This window comes from Triturus cristatus, chromosome 1_2, assembly GCF_964204655.1.
Source record: "Triturus cristatus chromosome 1_2, aTriCri1.1, whole genome shotgun sequence".
In the NCBI taxonomy this organism is placed as follows: Eukaryota; Metazoa; Chordata; class Amphibia; order Caudata; family Salamandridae; genus Triturus; species Triturus cristatus.
The window spans coordinates 120,979,441-121,001,730 of NC_140580.1; the positions used below are offsets into that span (position 1 = coordinate 120,979,441).

At 48.4% G+C, this 22,290-nt stretch overlaps 1 pseudogene across 1 annotated transcript in view; it reads left to right on the forward strand.

The window, feature by feature from the left end:
• The window catches only part of LOC146866933 (lysine-specific demethylase 5B-like), a 623,554-nt pseudogene extending 605,984 nt beyond the window's left edge, over nucleotides 1–17,570 (forward strand). Inside the window, exon 13 of the transcript XR_014966711.1 lies at nucleotides 14,763–17,570. The product of XR_014966711.1 is annotated as a lysine-specific demethylase 5B-like (transcript). The remainder of the gene's footprint in view (nucleotides 1–14,762) is intronic.
• Nucleotides 17,571–22,290: the final 4,720 nt, after the last annotated feature.

Genomic DNA, 22,290 nt, shown 5'->3' on the forward strand with positions numbered 1-22,290 from the left:
AGCAAGACCAAGATCAAGCATGGGGAGACCCTACTGACCAAGGTGACCCACAAGATGCTCCTGACACTCATCTTTACAATATCAAACCATCTCCCACTGAAGATACTGCTGCTTTTAACGCCCTCATTGAAAGGGCAGCTGCCAATCACGGAGTGGAACTCCATTCTGACTCTGTGGAGGAGGATTTCTTGGTGGACACGTTCTCCACATCAGAAAGAACGGTCAAGACTCTACCAATGCTGAAAGGGGTTCTTAAACATGCTAAGGACATCTTTAAGGAAACCACCAGGGCACGGGTATTGAACCCCAGAATAGAGAAGAAATACAAACCTGCACCCGGAGACCCCATGTACATTAAGGGTCAATTGCCGTTGGACTCCATGGTAGTTTCTAATGCTCACAAGAGAGCTAACTCGCAGACTACAGGTGATGCTCCTCCTCCAGACAAGGAGTCCAAAGTGCTAGAAACATCAGGCAAAAGGGTAGCAGCACAAGCAGCAAACATCTGGCGCATTGCCAACACTCAGGCACTCCTGGCCTGATACGACAGGTCACACTACGATACACTAGAAACACTGCTAGAACACCTACCAGATGAATACAAAGATGGAGCGGAGCTCCTCATCAGAGAGGGACAACTCATTACAAATGCGTCCATCAAATGCGCACTGGATGCAGCTGACACTGCAGCAAGGGCGATCAACACTAGTGTGATGTTGAGGAAGCACGCATGGCTGAGAATATCAGGCTTCAAACCTGAGATTCAAAATAATATCTTGAATCAACCAGTCAACCCAGACTTTTTATTTGGCCCAGAGGTTGACACTACACTGGAAAAGATTAAAAAGGACACTGAAACTGCGAAATCTATGGGGGCTCTACAGTCGCAGCAGTTTCGGTGTGGCTCCTTTCGTCGCCCCGGGAATAGAGGAGCAGCTAGAGGTCAGGGGTCCCAGCAGCAGTACAGTAAAGGAGGTACCCAGAGTACCTATAATAAAAACAATAGGGGTGGATATCGTGGATCCAGCACCAAAGGCAGAGGACGAGGACACAACAACACCAGGTCCTCCGCCAATAACAAACAGTGACGTCTTGTCGCTGCCCCCCGCCCACATAACACCGGTCGGGGGGAGACTCCAACAGTTCCTGCCAGTCTGGAGATCCATCACCACAGACAGGTGGGTCAGAGAAATTGTCCAGTACGGTTATTGTCTGGAATTAACATCCAATCCCCCCAACATACCACCAAGACACCGTCCTATGTCCTCAGAGCACTTGACATTATTGCAGCAAGAAGTACTAAATATGCTGCAAAAAGGAGCCATAGAGCTCGTGCCTATGGAACAGCGGGGGTCAGGGGTGTGTACTCTGTACTTCTTAATCCCAAAAAAGGATGGGTCTTTACGACCTATACTAGACCTCCGCCCCCTCAACCAATACATTCTGTCAGAGCATTTTCATATGCTCACCCTCCAGCAGGTTCTGCCGTTACTCAGTCAGGGAGACTTCCTAGCAACACTAGATTTAAAGGATGCGTATTTCCACATACCCATACACCCATCACACAAAAAATATCTCAGGTTCACTCTTCAGGATCAGCATTATCAGTTCAAAGTACTCCCTTTCGGAGTAACAACAGCACCCAGAGTCTTTACCAAGTGCCTAGCGACAGTGGCCGCACACTTAAGGAGACAGCACATTCACGTCTTCCCTTACCTGGACGACTGGCTTGTTCAGGCAAAGTCAGCCCAGCAGTGTGCCAGCCACATATCCCACACCATTCACCTTCTTCACAGTCTGGGATTCTCACTGAATTATCCAAAGTCACATCTCCAACCCGCCCACGTACGGCAGTACCTGGGCGCGACTATAGACACTCTGGCTGCCAAAGCTCAGCCAAATTTAGCGAGAATCAACAGCATGCAACTGCTGATAAAAAAGTTCAGACCACAACACTCCCTTCCAGCATCTTCATAGTCCCGCACGCGAGACTACATATGCGCCCGCTTCAGGAGTGCTTGGTGTAGGAGAGTAGGGTCTGCTTTCTATGTTCACCCCCACTTTTTGCTTTTGCTTTACTGGTTTTCGACTTAGATGTGGCTGTGGGCCTGCTGATCAGACCCACAGCCCTGCTGTTCTCTCTCTAAATTGATACTATGTACTTTAGGTGCATAACCCATTTGGATAGGATCACCTTATTGGCCCCTGTAGAGTGTACCTTAGGTACCCAGGGCATAAGTGTACCCTAGGCCTACCAGGGGCTGCAGCATGTATTATGCCACCCCTGGCCTGGCCTTCCATTATGACACAACTGGCTGATCACTCAGCTGGGGCAAGGTTGTGTAATCACTCCTTGCTTATGTGTAGTATTCCTATACCTAACATACATATAGACACATGTGTACCTATCAGCCACTCCTATGGCAGGCCTTAACAATCCTGGAGGCAGAGTGCTTGGTAACATGTGAGATGGTGCTCTAGCATGAGCTGAGCCTGTCTGCAGCCTTCGGAACCATGTCCTTATAGCTGTTCTATGATATAGCCTACCATATACTCTTAAAGTGCCTTATAATCTTAAATGGTTATGGTAACTATGGTTTGGCTTTATCAAAACATGTCGTGTAAGGTGTCTAACACTTTGGAATAATACCCCCATCCCATTTCTGGGGATGAGGATATTATCCCTCCCTTCTAGAGGGAGAAGACATGTTGTAACCTACTTACCCAGTTAAAGTTAACCAGAGCCCCAGCATCACAAAATGGATGCTGCTGCCACAGACACGAGTCTGACCTCCTGCTGCTGGGAGTGATCCTGGCAAGGGAGGCTTGGACAATAGGTTTCCTGCCTTGGGAGGTGCGAGCACCACCCCAGACAGGCCTTAGTGTATTGGGGCAGGGAGGGATGAAAAGAATGAGACATGCCTGGGACACACAAGGTGTCCCGTGCATAGTCCAGTTCAAACCGGTGCTGGGGCACTCCAGCCCCAGTCCTGGCACGAAACTGGACAAAGGGAAGGGGGTGTAACCACCCCCCTCCCAGGTCCCACCCATCAGGCGTGACCTAGCAGGTAACCCAGCCCCCCAGATTAGTATAAGAGTGGTAGCTGGGCCCCAGGAGATTAGATTATCCTGAACCTGCAACTTGAACAGAAACTCTGGACCTTCGACATTCGACGAAAGAAGAAGACTGAAGAATCTCCCTTGTGGCCAAGGAGTGGCTACCCTGTGCAAACAGGCACCATCAAGAGACTACCCTTTGCTTTGCTGAAGTTCTATGAGGGACCGACTGCAGAGCCCGACCAGAGCCTTGACTTCCAGACTTCTCCGACCCTGATCCACATCCACAGCCGAGCTGAGATCCGTGGAGGTGACGAGAGACGTGGGACCGGCTACCTGGGAAAAGTGGCTATTATCTTCAAGCGCAGCTTCTGAGGCACCCTCGAAGTTGTGCACCGGGGATTGAGAAGCCCCAACCCCAAGCACCATCTGCACCGAAGATCAGCCCCCCACACTCCACGAGTCCTGCGTGGGGCCCTTCTGCATTTTCCTGCTTGCCGCGTCTGTCCGGTTGCTTGCCCGTTGGCTAGTGGCCTTTGTGACGACGCATCCTGAAATCTTCACCGCTGGTTTGGCTCCTCCAGACTGGCTCTCGCTTCCTTGCAAAAGAGAAGCACCCCAGACCTTCCTGGTCTGCACCAGAAGCAAGTCCTCCGTTCTTCGTGGGTTCCGCTTGCCAAGGCTTGGTGAGTCCTAGTTCAACTTCGACACCGCCGACAGCAAGAGCCTTCGTGGGACAGCTCGCCTCCTGGTCCTGGTCGTCCTCGACGTCTCCTGGTCCCCGTGGCTGCAGCGACAAGCTTCACCTTCACCTGCAATCTTCACGACATCGCCTGGTTCCTTCCTGGTTCCACGTGGTCACTGGCTAGTGACCTTGACTCTGTCCCTTCTGCTTGCAGGTCTCCTCTCTTCTTGATCCCAGCCTTGGGATCCACCGGACACTCTTCACTGACTGCCTGTCAGCAACTTTCCTTCAGGCATCCATAGAAGTCCACGACGAAACCCGACGCAAGTTCACACCTATGCACCCGCAGCCCGTGGGCTAGGTAACTTGGGTACTTCGGTGCTCACAAGGGTATTGACTATCCTAGGGTCTAGTTTCCGAGTCTCGACTTTCTAGCTATACCAGAAGTGTCCTAAAACTGCTTATTTCTAACTGCTAGTGATTCTATCGACTTTTACGCATTACGCGTGAGTGTTTCCACTCTGCACCTGAATCCCGTGGGCCTCCCACTTCCTAACTGTTGCTAGTGTAGGGTAGCCCCAGCGATTCCCTAGGCCTAGGCCTATCCTATTTCCGTGACAGTGGTCCTTATACCACTTCTTTAGTATATGGTTTGCGTGGCCCCTAGGGCCTCACTGTATTACTTACCTGTGTGACTTAATGTATGCATAAATAAGACTGTGTTGTACTTACCTCTAATCTCATAAAGAGTGCTGAGGGTTTGACTAGAATAAATACACTTTATTTTATATATATATCTGTTGTGGTGTCCTTTCATTTGGTATTCAAGGGATTATATATGGTATCACAGCTGGCTTCACATGCCATTCAGAGTTTAGCCTAAGACTGCTCTTGTCCATGCTACCACTAGGATAGCTGGTCTATAAGGTTGACTTTACAACCAATCACCATAAGGGTTGTTTGGACTGATATAAGGTGTACACTAGAACTAGTGACATCATACATCAGGCCAACTTCTCACACGTGGCACGTCAATGGAATCAGACTCAAGGACAGTTGAAAGACCTAGTGTTGGTGAGCGGTCGGGCATACAACTCTCTACATTGGTGGAATCTACACAACCTTTGCAAGGGCCGACCATTCCAAGAGCCTGTTCCACAAATAATACTGACGGCGGACGCGTCTCTCCAGGGATGGGGAGCTCATGTACTCAATTACACAGTGCAGGGACTATGGACGACACAGCAACAGAAGATGTACATCAACCTTCTGGAACTGATGGCTATCTTCCTGGCAATGAAGGCATTCAAAGTACACTTGTGCAACAAAGTCGTGTTGATCCGGACGGACAACATGACTGCCATGTACTACATACAGAAGCAGGGAGGAACACACTCTCCACAGTTGTCTCATCTGGCTCAGAGCATGTGGAAGTGGGCCATTCAGAGGAACATGTTCCTCATGGCGGAACACCTCCCGGGCAAGGACAACCAGATGGCGGATCTGCTCAGCAGACACAGCACCAAATGCACAAATGGGAGCTACATCCATCAGTACTCCAACCGTACTTCCAGCAGTGGGGTCATCCAGAGATAGACCTATTCGCCACAAGGGAAAACGCAAAATGCCAAAGCTTTGCCGCCAGGTTTCCGCATCCACAGTCGCAGGGCAATGCCTTATGGATGAACTGGTCAGGCAGATTTGCGTACGCTTTTCCCCCAGCGCCATTAATACCGCTAGTGGCACGCAAAATACGGCAACACTCAATGACACTTATCCTGGTTGCTCCAATGTGGGCACGCCAGCCATGGTACACCACGTTACTAGAACTGTCCGTGGTGCCGCCTCAAAGACTGCGGCTAACACCCAAACTTTTAACACAGAACCATGGCGAAATTCAGCAGCCAGATCCGCAACAGCTGAACCGTGCGATCTGGCTCCTGAAGTCTTAGAGTTTGGCTACCTGAACCTGCCTCCAGAATGTATGAATATCATCAAGGAGGCCAGGAGACCCACGACCAGAGCTTGCTATGCGGCTAAATGGAAAAGGTTTGTCATTTACTGTAAAAACAATGACATTAATCCGCTGGGTGCATCCATTCAGAACATCATCTGTTACCTGTTACACTTATACCGATGCAATCTGGCATACAACTCCATCCGTATACATCTAACCGCAATAGCGGCCTACCTTCAGAACAGGCAGCACCTCTCTTTATTCAAGGTGCCTGCCATCAAAGCCTTCTTAGAGGGACTCAAAAGAGTGATTCCTCCAACTCACCCACCGGCACCGGTGTGGAACCTGAATGCGGTCCTCACCAGATTGATGGGTCCACCTTTTGAACCTCTACATTCATGTGAGATTCAATTCCTCACCTGGAAAGTAGCCTTCTTAGTGGCAATCACTTCGTTGAGAAGAGTTAGTGAACTCCAGGCACTAACCATTCAAGAGCCATTCATACAGGTTCACGCAAACAGAGTTGTACTACGTACTAACCCCACTTTCATGCCTAAAGTGATATCGCAGTTCCACATGAATCAAACTATTGAACTGCCTGTTTTCTTTCCAAATCCAGAAAATGTCGCGGAGACAATGCTCCATACACTAGATGTAAAGAGGGCCCTCATGTACTATATAGACAGAACACAGGATTTTAGGAAAACAAAACAACTGTTCGTTGCCTTTTCTCCACAACACAAGGGCAACGCCATTTCCAAAGCAGGGATAGCCAGATGGATCGTTAAATGTATTCAAATTTGCTATGAAAAAGCTAAACGCACATTAACGATTCCTCCCAGCGCCCACTCAACACGAAAGTTAGGGGCGTCCATGGCTTTCCTAGGGAATATTCCTTTAGAGGAAATATGTAGAGCAGCCACATGGTCCACTATACATACATTTACAAAACACTACTGTGTAGATGTACAATCAAAACAGCAGGCAGCTGTAGGACAGGCTGTTCTCAAGACCCTTTTTCAGACTGCTGCAGCTGGCACGGGCAGCCGCCGCTAATAGAGGGACTGCTATATAATCTAGGCACAGATATGAATTCAGCAGCCCACATGCCTCGAACTGAATATGCTACTTACCAGTATGCATCTGTTCTTGGCATGTAGGGCTGCTGACATTCATATCGCCCACCCTCCTCCTCGGCGGCTGCAGCACTCAGAATTACTGTATAGCATGGTCATCACTTACGGTATCTACTCCATCACTGCCACAATGGCGAAAAACAATCTGAGGATGGAGAGGATGCCCATGCGCACTGTAGTCCAGGGGAGGAGCCACCTATGTCGTGATACTTCGAAGACTCTTCCAGGACAACAATGTGCAATCATCCGGACCCAACACTAGGCGGCTATCTATGCACAGATATGAATGTCAGCAGCCCTACATGCCAAGAACAGATGCATACTGGTAAGTAGCATATTCAATACAAAGACAATTGGTCTGAAGTTCAGTATTTGAGTGTGTGAATTCATTTGCTGACTGTGTACAACAAATTCTTAACACTGTCCTCTGATACTGCCTTACTGCTCGACCACACTACCACAAATCGAGAGTAAGGTTCTATCTAACTTTACCTCTGCCTACTTTTGGGGGTCCACTGGACTGTGCGCAAACTATACCTCACTTTGGTATAGTATATACAGAGCCAGCTTCCTACAGCCACCCATTGGAATCTGGGCTCATTCTACCAGAGGGAAGTCTTTCCCCTCTGCACATGCCAGAGGAATCCCAGTCGCTGATTTTGCCGTGTTATGACATTGGCGTCCCTCCAGAATATATGACGTTACAACGCATGCTTTTACAACGCAGTCTTTACATCTCAACTTTCGCCAACTGTTATCACATGGACTCTGAAGCAAGGAGGCATGGCCATTTGGCATTAGCTATGCTTCAGGATTCTCTTCCCTGACCACTCTGTCCTACCCACCTCATGTAAGGGGGTACTGCTTGTGAGAAAGTGGCTCTGTATATACTGTTCCCAAATAGGTACAGGGTGTACAGAGTCCACAGTTCCCAGAGGCTAAAGTTAGATATAACCTTACTTTCTAAAGTGGTAGCTTGGTCGAGCAGTAAGGCAGTATCAGAGGATAGTGTAAAGCATTTGTTGTACACACTCAGTCAGCAAATGGTCTCTCACACTCAAGAACTGAACTCTAGGCCAATGGTTTATATATAAAAAATATATGCTTGTTTTATTTTAGAACCAACAATTGGATTTAAAATATACTTTCTCAGAATGAGATGCTTTATATAAATACTTTTGCAATATGCAATTGACTTGTGTAAACAGTTACAAGTGGTTGCAATAGGCAACACTATTTTAAACACAATAATGCATTGAGTTCAATGGAAATTTCATGTTATTTGCTACAGATTAGTTTTAGGATTACTTTTGGAATTCCAGGACTGGATCTTAGATTCAGTCCCGGGTCAGTACTTGGAACCAAGTGAGAAAAGTTGACTTAATTCCTGTGATGATTTTTAGACAATATTTTGCTATTTTAAAAGTTGACAGAAAATATTTCATAGAAAACAGTCAGTGATTCCCTATGGCAGAAAATTCAAGTTACAGGTATAGTATGTTCTCGTTACTTTTGTAATCCAGTACTGGGTGCCTAGACTCAGTACTGGGACCTTTATCCAAAAGTAATTACGTTTTCAGATATTATACGATTTTTTAAGAATATTTAAAGATTGCAGAAATTGACTCTTAGAAGAAATTTCACAGAAAAATAGTAAATGATTTCCTATGGAAGAAAATTGGGTTACTGGTAAGTACAGTTGTAAGTAGTTTTCAGAGTCAGTGCTGGGCACCAAGATCCAGCACTGGGAGCTCACCTAAGAGCAGGTAAGTATTTTCGTTTTCGTTACTCGGCTGATTTTTGGTGAATATTTTTAGTTTTGAAAAGTCGACACTTAGAAGAAATTTCAGGAAAAAGCCAGTCAATGTTACCCTATGAAGAAAATTGAGTTATTGGTTTAAAGGTAAGTACTCGACTGGCAGAGTTGAGGTTTTGGGCATAGACTCCGGGGTCCCCCAGGGTCAGGTAGGTACAGTTCGTTCACTCCCAGCGGCACTAGGGCGGCCGGGTGCAGAGAGAGTTAGGCCCAATGTTATCCTATGAGGGATGGGGGGCCTTGGTTGGTGGCTGCTGACTGGTTGGTGGCTGTGGGAGCTGGGCTCCTGGTCTCTTACTCAGGGCAAGTGGGGAAGTAGATAAGTGTAGAGGTTGCACTGCCAGGGCCACTCGGGCGGCTGGGTGCAGGGTGCTTTTGAGCCTTCGGGCGCTCAATTGATTTCAATGGGAAATCTCCGGTTTAGAAAAAGACTGCAAGCTCGTGGACGAGGATTCTTCAGGTGCCACCACCACTTCGAGAGGTAAGTTGGGTAGTTGGAGGTTAGGTTGGATACCCTGGGATTGGGCACATTTGGCCGCGGGACGCCTCGTGCAGGGGTGCCTTTTGGTGTCGGGAAATCTTACCCTCTGTTGATCGCGGTTGGGGGGGCACTTTGTTCTGAGGCTGCAGGCTTCTTCAGGAGTGTCGAGGGAGGTCCTTGGGTGCCGGACTCGCAGTCACAGTCGCCGTGGGGTCGTCCTCGTGGTCTTTGTTCACTCCGGCACAGGCCAGGCTTGGCTGGTGCAGAGTGTGCTGGGTTTGCTGTTCCGGGCTGCTGCCAGGGATTGGAAGTAGATTTTGAGTAGAGCCTCTACTCATGGGAGTCCCAGGGACTTAGAGTCAAAAGGTAGGCAGGTACTCCGGGGTTTGTGAGGTTGCTGGCCACAAGAGATGCCGGCTTGGAGCAGGAGCAGGTTCGAGGGTCGACAGGCCGGTAGGGCTGGGGCCAAAGCAGTTTGTGTCTTCCTCTTCTTAGCAGCTGCTGGGTAGGTCTTCTTTCTTCTAGCTCTTCTTCGGATTTTTGAATCTGGAATCTAGGGAAGGAAGGTTCAGGGTGCCCCTAAATACTGGATTTAGGGGCGTTACAGGTAGGTGAAGGGCAGGGGCCAATGGGTCCCTGTCCTGGGGTGGATACACCCCCTATCCTGTCTCTCTCCTGTGGGAGGGGGGCAGTAGCCTAGTCCTGATAGGGTAGGGCTTCCCATCTTCAAGATGGTGAGAGCCCGGAGATGTGCTTCACCTCGCCTCCCCCACCTGATGGGTGGGGTTGGCAGGCTGGCACATCCCCTGTCCTTATTTGGGGTTTTAGGCCAAGGTTCCCGCCAGAGTGGGGGGTTGCAGTGGCCTGTGGAAGCTCACAGAGGCAGCATGCCTTTGAAGCTTCCCCCTGCCCATCCTGGGGGAGGAGATTTAGCACCTCGCCCAGGATGTGCATTGTTGCAGGCCCAGGAGAGCAGGGGCTCTCCCACCCAGGGGTCCAGCGACATGTCTGCTGTGTGGCAGCCTCAGAACAGACGTGGATTGTAGGTTAGGTTTTAGGGGGCATCTCTAAGATGCCCTCTGGGGTGCCTGGTACATTAAATCCCACACTGGCATCAGTGTGGGTTTAATGTGCTGAGAAGTTTGATACCAAACTTCTCAGTCTTCAGTGTTGCCATTATGGTGCTGTGGAGTTCGTGTTTGACAAGCTCTCAGCACCATGTACTCTTAAATGGCAGCACTGCACTTACAGTGCCCAGGAATGGACCTGGGTACTGTAGGGGCACAGGGCTCCTGCTCCTGTGCCCACACCATTGGCATAGGGCACCCACCTAGAGGGGTGGCTGATATATGCCATGGCAGTGTAGGTGATGGGCATGGCACACAGGGATGTGTGCCATGTCGACTCTTTGTTTTGTCTTGCAGCCAGACACCCAGCCTGCAAGGGCAGTGTGTGTGTGTAAGGGTACAGCGCCTCTAAGGGTGGCACAAGGAGTGCTGCAGCCCTTAGAGGCCTTCCCTGGTTACAAGGCCCTGGGTACCTAGCGTACCATTTACCAGGGGCTGACATGTGGCCAGGGTTTGCCAATTTGGGTTTTGTGTGTTTAGGGGAGGAACATAGGCCCTGGGCACCTGATTGGCAGGAGTCCAGGGCACACTCAGTCAAAGTACATTCAGCAAAAAGTGGGGGCATACCATGCAAGAAAGATGGCACTTTCTCACACTGCTCTTTAATCTATTCAAGAGGTGAGGAATCTGCTGGTAGAAGTTTTTTTTGTTGCGCTGCACTTGTCTTTGCCTCTAAGTGCATACAATAAATGGCTAAGGAAGTGACACCGGTGTGCCAGTTTGGTGCTATATGGTTCAGTGACATCACACTTGCACACCCTACAGTGCAGAGATGGAGCCAGCGCCACCTACTGGCATAGGAAAGCAATTAAATCTTTATGGATCCAGTCTGGTGCCTGTAGATATTCTAGAAGTGAGAAACCTGCAGGTAGCTAGATCATCCACCAGATTGCTGTGGAAGGCAAGTAACTTTTTCTATATGTCTTGTTGGTAGTAGTTGCTCTAACTGGGCATTTCATTTGTGGTTTCCAATTTAATCTGTTATTCTATATTTTAAGTTTTTATCCGGGTTCCAACTCTTCGAGCCTTAAGTAATTGACCCTGTTCCCCGGTAGTTTAGGTTCCTAAAGAGTAATTTGGTTAGCCAATTCAGTGCTTTAGTAGCTTTGTGGCCATGAAACTACTGTGGTAAATGATTGTACTGAATATACTAATGTGAACTGCTCAGTAGCTGCTGATTGTCCCAGTATCCAAAGAATAATCTCCTACAGTGGGGCACAGATTTGATAAAGTGAAGCTGTTATAACTACCAATGTCAGTTTACATCAACAAGACTTTGGCAGTGTGCGAGGGTTGTCTGCCTAGAACACTACCTATTTCAAGCTATGTCGCATGTTGAAACTATGATAGTGGCACACATACAAGACGTTCGCTTATGATGCGTTGGCACCAAACATGACTCATGCAGCAAATGTCCTTTGCTCACTCGAAGGCCCTCGGAGACAGTGAGGCACAGCTCTGTTTTGCAAGACACAACAAGAAGCAGGGTCGGTCTCTGTCAAAATAGCTGCTATTGGGTACGTCTCGGGCAAAGTCGAAAGATGAGGACAAGTAGGGGGCAAAAAACAGGAAGCACAACCATAGCTCCTCGACATCCAGAGGCTTCCACTCCAGCAGTAGATTGCGCATTTGGTGGTCGTGACACCTAACTGTAACCTCTGTCCACCTCTCATCCTATAACATCTTAGTAGAAGATGCTTCCTGCGCCATAATCTACTCTGCAGCAGCACGTTGTTTCAAGCACACCAAGCTGCAGTTAATGTTCGTTCCGCCTCCCTCTGGTGTGCCATTAACCCAATGAGGCCTCAAGGTCACTCTCTCTCCTATGGTGCTGACTGACTACAGTCGAAGTCATCCTACTCCGCTAACAGCTGTGCCAAGTGCTTGTGCGCCTATGTGAGCCTGTCGGATGTAGAGGTATTCAATTACCAAAACTATTGCTAAAGGTGATGAACTATATATTGTAGTTTAATAGCCTCAATAATGGTAGTTGAAGTGGATGGAGGACATTTTGGGGTCAAAATCAACCATCATTCAAGGCCTCCAACATGTTCTGCATGATGAAAAGGGAGATCATTTGCTTCCATCTTGTTAAATTGATGCCTATATCTTGATTTGCAGAATGTCAGTAGCTTAGACACTGCTCTGAACTCTGCCCTGGATTAGTCTTTATGGTGTCTACTTTGCAGTTGTGTTTCAGAGTGCTGCACAAGTCCTTAAATTGCCGCTCCCCACTGAGATGAAGGCTGACCTCTTAAACAAATATATATATATGTATGCATGCACTCTTTGTAGCACAAACCTAGCCAAAAGTCAGCTGAACATTGTACAGTGTCCAATATGAACATAAAGTCAACAAGTGATAGAGGTTGCTGGTTTGTCAATTGTCTATTCATTGTGATGTAGTGTTGTTTAAAGAGGTGCATCTTCTGCTCGTTCCTAAATTAATGCAGTGTTCAGGTAGTCAGGATGGATACAGGGATGCTGGTCCCGATCTTCGATATATAGATGTAAAAAGCCTGCTGTCTATTTTTAGTTTTTTGCACTTCCTGGTTTTCAGTCTGATGGTGTTCTGGCCACAGGTACACCATGTGCCACCAGGGGAGTCAGTGAAGCTCTAGCAGGACAGGGCGCGTAAAATGCAATTACGGGGTGCTCCTGTAGGTGTTAACCACCATCCAGATTCAAAGGTATGAGGTTTGAACAGCAGTTCTGAAGTCTGGAAGAAATAGTTTCATTTTCATACACAAGTGAGCTGCTACCCGGCCATGTGTGTTTTTGCAGTGTGTTTCTTGAGGGTGATGTCAATGTCGAGGGTGAATCCAAGTGACTTGGCATGCGATTAAAATTGGGGTTCGAAACTGTCAAGGTTCAGGTTAGTGAGCCAAATTTATACTATTCATTACTCGTCGTTTTTGGCAAATAACTGAAATTCTCCCTTAGTTGAGCTTTAGGTAGGTGCTGGATATCCTGATCTGGATGAAGTGGAGGCAGTGTTGTAGGTGTTTGATGTCTGAAGCAGAGGCGACTTTCAAGTAGAGTGGGGCGTGACACAGCCCCCTGCAGCCTAAGCACTGCAGTGGGGACCTCCAATCATTCAGGGGCCCGCAACCATTTCAACGGTGCCCCATTCTGCCCAAGGCCAATGGATATTTGTGAGGTTTGGGATACTCTGGGGCCCATCCTTTTGCATTCACATTTTACGGGGGGCATCATTTTTACATTGCACCATTTATGTGGAGTTATGTATCATCAGCATATTGGTGAGCCTTGATGCTGTCATCTGCAAGTAGAACCCCAGGGTGCTCTAGATATAGGTTGAAGATCACTGGGGACCATATGGAACCCAGAGGGACTCTGGAAGTGATGGGCATATATTGGGACCTGGAGGTGGCCTGGTGACCATACTGATGCTGGGCAGAAAGAGCGGAGGAAAACCATTGAAGGAGATTGCCAGTGAATCCCTTGGAAGGTGGTGGACTGGTCGACTGTGTCAAAGGTAGCTGAGGGGTCTAACAACATCAGGAAGCTTCAACTGCTTAAGCTTGGGACCTCTAGTCTTAAATATTTGCCAGGCAGCCACATGGGTATCTTTCCATACTTTCACCAGGCACAACTACATTAATGCACAACTAAGCAGAGGATCATTTTGCCAGCTTGCTCCTGCAAGACTTCCTTGTGTAATGTCTGCTCCCCGAACAATTCTCCACGCAGGGAGCTTTGCTTTTGTATTGGCTCCGAATGTGAGGCATCTGTAGTTAGACGTATCCATCAGAAGGGTACTACCCTTCAATTACACTCTTTTCAGTGAATACTGACCACAGGTTCCTCACCAACCGCCCACTTTTTCCTGTTATGTGGTGGTCTTTTATGTTCTAATCAGGTCCCAAGTTAGCTGGCTTGCACTGCCAATGAAAGATAATGTTCGAGGCATGTGAGCTGTAGATCACATGCTTTACATAGCCTGCCATCTAGAGTTGGGTCTGGATGTTTGCGCTTTGTTTTTGTTCGAAGAAGTCTTTTCTAGTCACAAGGTAGGTGGTGACTCCTTTGGGTGATAGTGCTCATGGGCATCGACTCCATTGTTAGATTATTTTTTTCCGCCTTTGGGTTCAGATGCTAATTGCTGCCCTCCGGTTCGGCACCGTTTATTGGGTTCACCAGGCATCAGTGTGCTTCGGTGGCTCCTTTATACAGCTGCATGTCGTCCAGTTTGGAGACAGGGCGAAGTCGCAGCAGAGGTCTGTGACCCAACCTGTTAACGTGCAGGAGCTATTGCAAAAGTTTTTAGATTGTCTAGCATCTGCGAAGATGTACAAGGTGAGGAATATGTGGTTAGAGTATCAATAAGATAGACCGTTAACAAAGGTAAGTAACTTATTCTTTTGTGTACTTCAAATTAAACAACGTGTTGACAGATATGGCTGCTAATTTCCAATAGAGCAGTCAAAATAATATTTCTGCAATAATTCTCAGGTTATTTGTTTTTCTCTTTAACTTTAGGTAGATTGGGTCCAGTATGACGGCAGTTGCAACCAATGGTTTCATCAGGTCTGTGTTGGAGTTACCTCGGAAATGGCAGAAAAGGAAGATTATGTCTGCATTCGGTGCACAGCCAACAATGTTATGAATCGAAAATAGAACTTATTTTGCAAAACATTCAGGACTTTAGTAATTGTTTCCTTCCCTCTTACCTGCTCACTCCTGACCTCCCACCCCTCCTTCTATCCCTTCGCAACAGCCACAGGACTAGGTTCTACTGCAAGACTGCAATTGGTGCTATTTCTACCCTCTCGGGAACATTTTTCAGAACTCTTTACAAAATACAGACTTTTTTGGACAATTTTGTATATTTTTCTTACGAGCAGTTTGTGGTGGTGTTGGCAGTAAGGGCGGGGTCTGTTATGCTGTTTCTCCAGCCAGGGTTTTCAGTGATTTGGAGTCTTTGATACATGCACCTTTTAATGTACAGAGTTACCACTCATACCTCAGCATGGGATTCACCAAGCCACTCCTCTGAAGTCTCTGGTGCTGGAAAGGGAAGAACAAAGTAGGTCCACAAATTCTATTAATTCATCCCTGGAATTGCTGCTTTCCTTACAGCATCCTCAAAAACAAACCTGTTACCCTTTTTGTTTCTTCCCACACCACACCTTTACCCTTTTTTTTTTTTTTTTTGTAGACTAGTTTTATTTATCTGAGCAATAACCGGTATGTCTGGTTTCAGGCCAAACAGCGTGGTGCTTGAGCTCGTGGAATTGGATGGCGGCCGACCGGCAGATAGATGTAGGAAAGTGGGTGCTGTTGCAGTAACCCCCCCCCACACACACACTTTTGCCAGACTACTGATGCATTTTGATTTGATGTGCACTGGGTCCCTGCCAATCAGGTTGCCAGGGCCTGTGTTCTTTCCCCTAAACTAACCCAATTGGCATCTCTAGCCACAGGTCATCCCCTGGTAAATGGTACCACAGGTACCTGGGGCACTGTGACCAGGGAAGACCTCTAAGGGCTGCAGCACTTATTGTGCCACCCTTAGAGGCCCTGTACCTTTACACATACACACACTGCCTTTGCAGGCTTCGTGTTTTGGTGCAGAAAAAAGTGAAGAGTCGACATGGCACACATCTCTGTGTGCCATGCCTACAACCCACTGCCCTGGCATAGGTCAGTCATCCCTCTAGCTGGGTGCACTATACCAGTGGTGAGGGTACAGGTGTATGAGCCCTGTGCCCCTACAGTGTCTAAGTCCATTCTTAGACATTGTAAGTGCAGTGCTGCCATTAAGAGTATATGGTGCTGTGAGTTTGTCATTACGAACTCCACAGCACCATAATGGGTACACTGAAAACTGAGAAGTTTGGTATCAAGCTTCTCAGCACATTAAACCCACTCTGATGCCAGTTTGGGATTTAATGAAAAATGCACGCAGAGGGCATCTTAGAGATTACCCCTGAAAGACTAACCTGCCACTAGTGTCCAGGCTGAGTGGCTGCTTTCAGCTACCACCACCAGACATGTTTCTGAACCCCTGGGTCGAGAGCCTGCTGCTCTCTGGGGCCTGAAACATCCTGGGACGAGGTGCCAAGCCTCTTCCCCCAGGATAGGCAGGGTTCACGAAGGGGAGGCTTCAAAGGCTTACCACCTTTGTGAGCTTCCCCAGGCCACTTGCTGCTCTCAGCAGCTGGTCCCCACTGGTTCTGACCCCCACTTTGGGTGGGAGAACCGGCAGGAAAAACAAGTGAGGCCTGCTCCTGTGAAATCCCGATGTGTCCTGCAGCTAGCAACCTCAAACCCCGGGGGACCTGCCTGCCTTCAACTACCAAGACTGTCTCCCGTGAACACCGGATTTGTTCATCTGCAACCTCTGGCCTTGGCCGGAAACCGCAAATCCGCACCACTCTGCACCGGCCGTCCACGGCCCGAGCTCGAGTGGGCAAACACCACGAGGAGGTCACCCTGGCGATCCTGACCCAAGATCCGGTGACACCTGACCTGCCTCCAGCCGACGCCTGCAGTCTAAATCCAGAAGGCCCCCCTAACCGCAACCAGGAGCTGGTAGAAAGATCCGACCCCAAAAGGCACACCTGCACCCAACGCCCCACAGCCTTGTGTGCCCAAACCGACTGTGCCTAACCAACCCCTAACTTCCCAACTTACCCCTCGAAAGGGTGGTCACACCCAGAAGACCTTTATCCTCCAGCTTGCAGTGCTTTTGCAAATCGGTGGTTCTCCATTTGAAAACAGGGCTCTCGATATCAAAACAGCACCCTGCACCCGGCCGCCCTAGTGCCGCTGAGGGTGCACCTTTGGTGCTACTTTGTTTCCCCCTTTGCCCTGAGCTAAAGTCCAGGAGCTTTGCTCCCACAACCCAGTGGCCTGCTTGCCACCAACTGGAGGCCCCCTATCCCCCATTGGATAAAATTGGGCCTCAGCACTCTGCACCCGGCTGCCCTAGTGCCGCTGATGGTGTAACAAGAGTGCATCCTTGACCCTGGGGGACCCCTGAGTCTACCCCCAGAACCTCAACTCCCACTACCAAATACTTACCTCAAAACCGCTAACACTGAGGGGATGCCCCAAAAAATGGGATAAGAAATGGTCACGATGGAATAAATACAGAGGAGAGCCCTGTGTGTCGCCCACAGTTGAACTGGAAATGAATAGACGTGCTGCATAAGAATGTTCTGCTGAATTGTACCGTACATCTGGGGCTACCCAGCTGAATAGTGGTATATCCTGAACATGTTGTCCATGTTTGCATTTGTGGCTGTAAAGAAAAACCAATAAACAAAGTTTAAAAAAAAAAAATACGATAACACTGTTCGGGGCATATGAGCTGCAGATCACACACTAGCATAGTAGATCGCCATCTGGTGTTCGGTTCGGATGCTTGCACCTTGTTGTTATCTTGCAAGAAGTCTTTGTAGTCACGAGATAGGTGACTCCTCCCTTGGACGATAGTGCGCATGGGCATCCTTAGATTTTTTTTTCCGCCATTGGGTTTGGATGCAACTTTTCCGCTCCGGTTCGAAATCTCAATTTCAAACTTTTTCGAAGCGCAAAACTTCCAAAACATCATCGGATTCACTTTCATCTTCGACCCGACTTCATCGGCTCGATTCCGGTCGTCGACGCGGGCCGCTTGGCCTATCCACGCCGTAAGGCCTACGGGTCATGGAAAGGACGCCATTCAAAAAATGCCCCCAGTGTGGAGCAAAGTTTCCGCACAGTGACCATCACAAGGTCCGCAATCTGTGCCTATCACCTGAACACGACGAGTCCAGCTGTCCAGCCTGCTCTTCCTTTCGATCAAATAAGACTATTTGAGATCGAAGGGCTCGACGACACATCATGGCGCAGAGACCAGCGCCGGAACCAGAGGACATCTTTGATGAAGGCCCCGATGTCCCGGAAGAAGATTCCGAAGATCTCAAAATCGTGTCAGAGGCAGAAGACTCAGACGACCCCATCACTCCTGGGCAACGAGTGAGTACTACTGCCCCTACCCCAAACCCTCCAAATCCAAAGGCAGTGGTCAAGACTTCGCCTGTTGGGCCCAGTCGAGACTGAAAACATCCTTCAGAAGCCCCGCCTCCGGGCTCGGCTCCGAAGAAAAGGGACAAGCCTTCCAGTAGCTCGGGACCGAGGAAACCTCATGTAATTGTCCCACCGGCGCCTTTGGCACCGAAACCAAAGGAACACTCGGCTCCGAAATCAGCTCTGACGCCTTCCACCTCCACAATGGCCCCCGAAAACCCCGAGGCCCGTCGATAAGCCGGCTTCGAATGTTTCCAAGCCTAAAGATCCGGCTTTGGCTCCGAAACAACATCCTCGGCACCGAAACAGAAGCCTAAGGACTCTAATACGCCTCCTAAGGCCAAAGACCATGAGGATCAACCGCAGCCTTGCCCGGAACCGAAAAAATCAGCACCGAAAGCAGTTCCCCAGGAACAAGAACTTTTTCACCCAGATCCTATCGATCCAAGGCAGAAAAAGATTTATATAAACCCAAAAACAGGACATGTCACAGCTGTGCCATGTAAAAAGAGGAAACTGGACACACCACCTGCTCCAGTTCCTGCACAGAAGAATGACTCTACCACATCACCTATGCCTCCTTCTTCTCCTATACTGCCTTCTCACCCACCTCCTCTGCCTAAACCACCCTTACCTCTAACTTCTCCACCACATACACCACCTCCAGATGATGATGATGTCCTGGGGGGGGGGGGGGTGATCCGAATGACCCGTTCACGGATCCAGATACCTCACCACTAGATGATTGGGCATATCCTATCCCAACAGATCTACCAGACCTCCCAGACCCACAGTCATATCCCTCAAAACCATCTCCCCCAGATGATCACTTTGGGTTTGGACAGTTATTAAATAGGGCTGCACTTTATCATGGCGTCATAATGCACTCAGATGCACCAGAGGAAGACTTCCTCTTAGATACATTTGAACAATCCCAAAAGTCAGTGCAAATCTTACCAATGATCAAAGGAGTCATTAAGCATGCCCCAGAAGTATTTAGAGATCCTGTATGTGCCAGGATTCTTAACCCTAGAATAGATAAAAAATATAGGCCTGCCCCTGAAGATCCTATTTACATCAAAGGACAGTTGCCTTTGGATTCTCTAGTCGTTTCTAATGCTAGAAAGCGCGCCAACTCCCAGACCTCGGGGGATGCGCCACCCCCTGATAAGGAATCCAAATTGCTAGAAGCTTCTGGCAAAAGGGTAGCAGCACAGGTAGCCAATCACTGGCATATTGCCAACACACAAGCACTGCTGGCACGATATGACAGGGCACATTATGACCAGCTGGAAAACCTATTGCAGCATCTGCCTGACCAGTATAAAACCCAGGCAAATGACCTTATCCAAGAGGGCAAGCTAATTTCAAATGCGTCAATTAAATGTGCACTTGACGCAGCAGACACTGCCTCTAGATAAATCAACACCAGTGTGCTCCTTAGACAACATGCCTGGCTACACATTTCAGGCTTTAAGCAGGATGTCCAAACTACCATACTCAGTCAGCCGTTCAACCAAGAACATCTTTTTGGCCCGGGTGTGAACACTGCACTTGAAAAAATGAAAAAGCACACCGAGACTGCTAAGTCCATGAGAGCGTTACAGTCTCCACAAACACGTGGCTCCTTTCGTCACTCCTTCTATAGAGGAGCCTCCAAAAACATGGGCGCAGACACCTCATCTTCATTTGAAGCCACTGCACATACATTCCCCAGTAGAGGATATTTAGAGGCGGATACAGAGGAAACAACAATAAAGGAAGAGGTCGAGGTAATAACAACATTCACACCTCCCCTACCACAAAACAGTGACTTTCCTCCGCTCCCCCCAGACCATTCCACTCCGGTCGGGTGCAGATTAACACAGTTCCTACCTGTCTGGAATTCCATCACAACAGACAGTTGGGTAAGACAAATTATCCAGTATGGTTACTGCCTGGAACTTACAACTACCCCACCACTCATACCACCCAAACAGCGTCCAATGTCCGCAGACCATCTTGCGCTCCTTAAATAAGAGGTTCTCTCACTGCTTCAAAAGCACGCAATAGAACCCGTTCCTTTAGAGCATCAAGGAACAGGGATCTACTCACTGTACTTCCTAATACCCAAAAAGGACGGGACTCTGAGACCAATACTCGACCTCAGACCCCTAAATCTGTATATACACTCAGATCATTTCCATATGATCACTCTACAACAAGTGCTCCCGCTGCGGCAACAAGGCGATTTCCTTGCCATACTAGTTCTCAAGGACGCCTACTTCCACTTTCCCATACATCCTGCTCACAGGAAGTACCTAAGGTTTGTAGTGGACGGACAACACTACCAGTTCAGAGTCCTTCCATTCGGAGTGACCACTGCACCCAGATTATTCACGAAATGTCTTGTGGTAGTAGCAGCACATCTCAGAAGACAACAAATTCATGTCTTCCCATATCTAGATGACTGGCTAATAAAAGCCTAGTCATTCCAACAATGTGTTCTATACACTTACCAAACCACCCAAATGTTACACAACTTGGGGTTCACGATCAACTACACCAAGTCGCATCTCCACCCTCTCATATACACCAATATCTAGGAGCCACAATAAACACCTCCACAGCGCTAGCATATCCCAATCCAGCTAGGATAGCCAGTATACGAACTCTTATCACAAAATTTCAAGACCAACACTCTCTTCCAGCCAGAGTGTTCATGCAACTCATAGGCATGATGGCATCTTGCGCCTTCATTGTGCCATATGCGAGACTCCAAATGCGTCCCTTACAGGAATGTCTAGCACGTCAGTGGAACCAGGCTCAAGGACAACTTACAGATCTGGTGTTGGCGGCCAGCCGCACACATCGCTCTCTACAGTGGTGGAACATAACAAACTTCTCCAAAGGGCGGCCATTCCTCGAACCTCTTCCACAGATAGTGCTGACGACAGACGCATCACGCACAGGATGGGGAGCCCATCTCCTCGGACACACAACTTAGGGCAAATGGACCACTCAACAAAAAGTGCTCCATCTCAATCACCTAGAACTGCTGGCAGTATTCCTAGCACTAAAATCCTTCCAACTACATGTACAGAATAAGGCTGTCCTCATCCGGGCGGACAACATGACAGCCATGTATTACATACAAAAACAAGGAGGCACACATTCTCTGCAGCTGTCCCAGTTCGCACAGAACATTTGGAGATGGGCCATTCCTCAGAACATATACCTACTTGCAGAACACCTTCCAGGAGTTCACAATCAGATTGCGGATCTGTTAAGTCGACAGACGCAACAGATTCTCGAGTGGGAACTACATCCCCAAGTTCTATTACCCTTTTTCCAAATGTGGGGCCAACCAGACATAGATCTGTTCGCCACACACGAAAACGCAAAATGCCCAAACTTCGCCGCCAGGTTTCCACATCCGCAGTCGAAAGGCAATGCGATATGGATGAACTGGTCAGGCAGATTTGCGTACGCTTTTCCGCCACTCCCACTGATTCCACTAGTGGTACGCAAGCTCAGGCAGCAATCTCTCAAACTGATCCTCGTAGCTCCCACATGGGCACGCCAATCGTGGTACACAACACTATTGGAACTCTCACTAGTTCCACACCAAAAACTACGTCTCTCCCCTTCCTTAATAACCCAGAACCATGGAGAGATCAGACATCCAGGTCAACTGAAGCTGCGATCTGGCTCCTGAAGTCCTAGAGTTCGGTTACCTTAACCTTCCACCGGACTGCATGATCATCATCAAAGAAGCCAGAAGACCTACTAGAGCTTGCTATGCTGCAAAATGGAAAAGATTTGCCATTTACTGCACTAACAATCATATACATCCACTGGATGCCTCCATCCAGGATATCATTTGCTACTTATTGCATTTGCAAAGATGTAACTTAGCATACTCATCCATACGTCTGCATCTAGCACCACTTGCAGCTTACTTATAAAACCGACAACACTTGTCACTTTTTAGAGTACCTGCAAGCCTTCA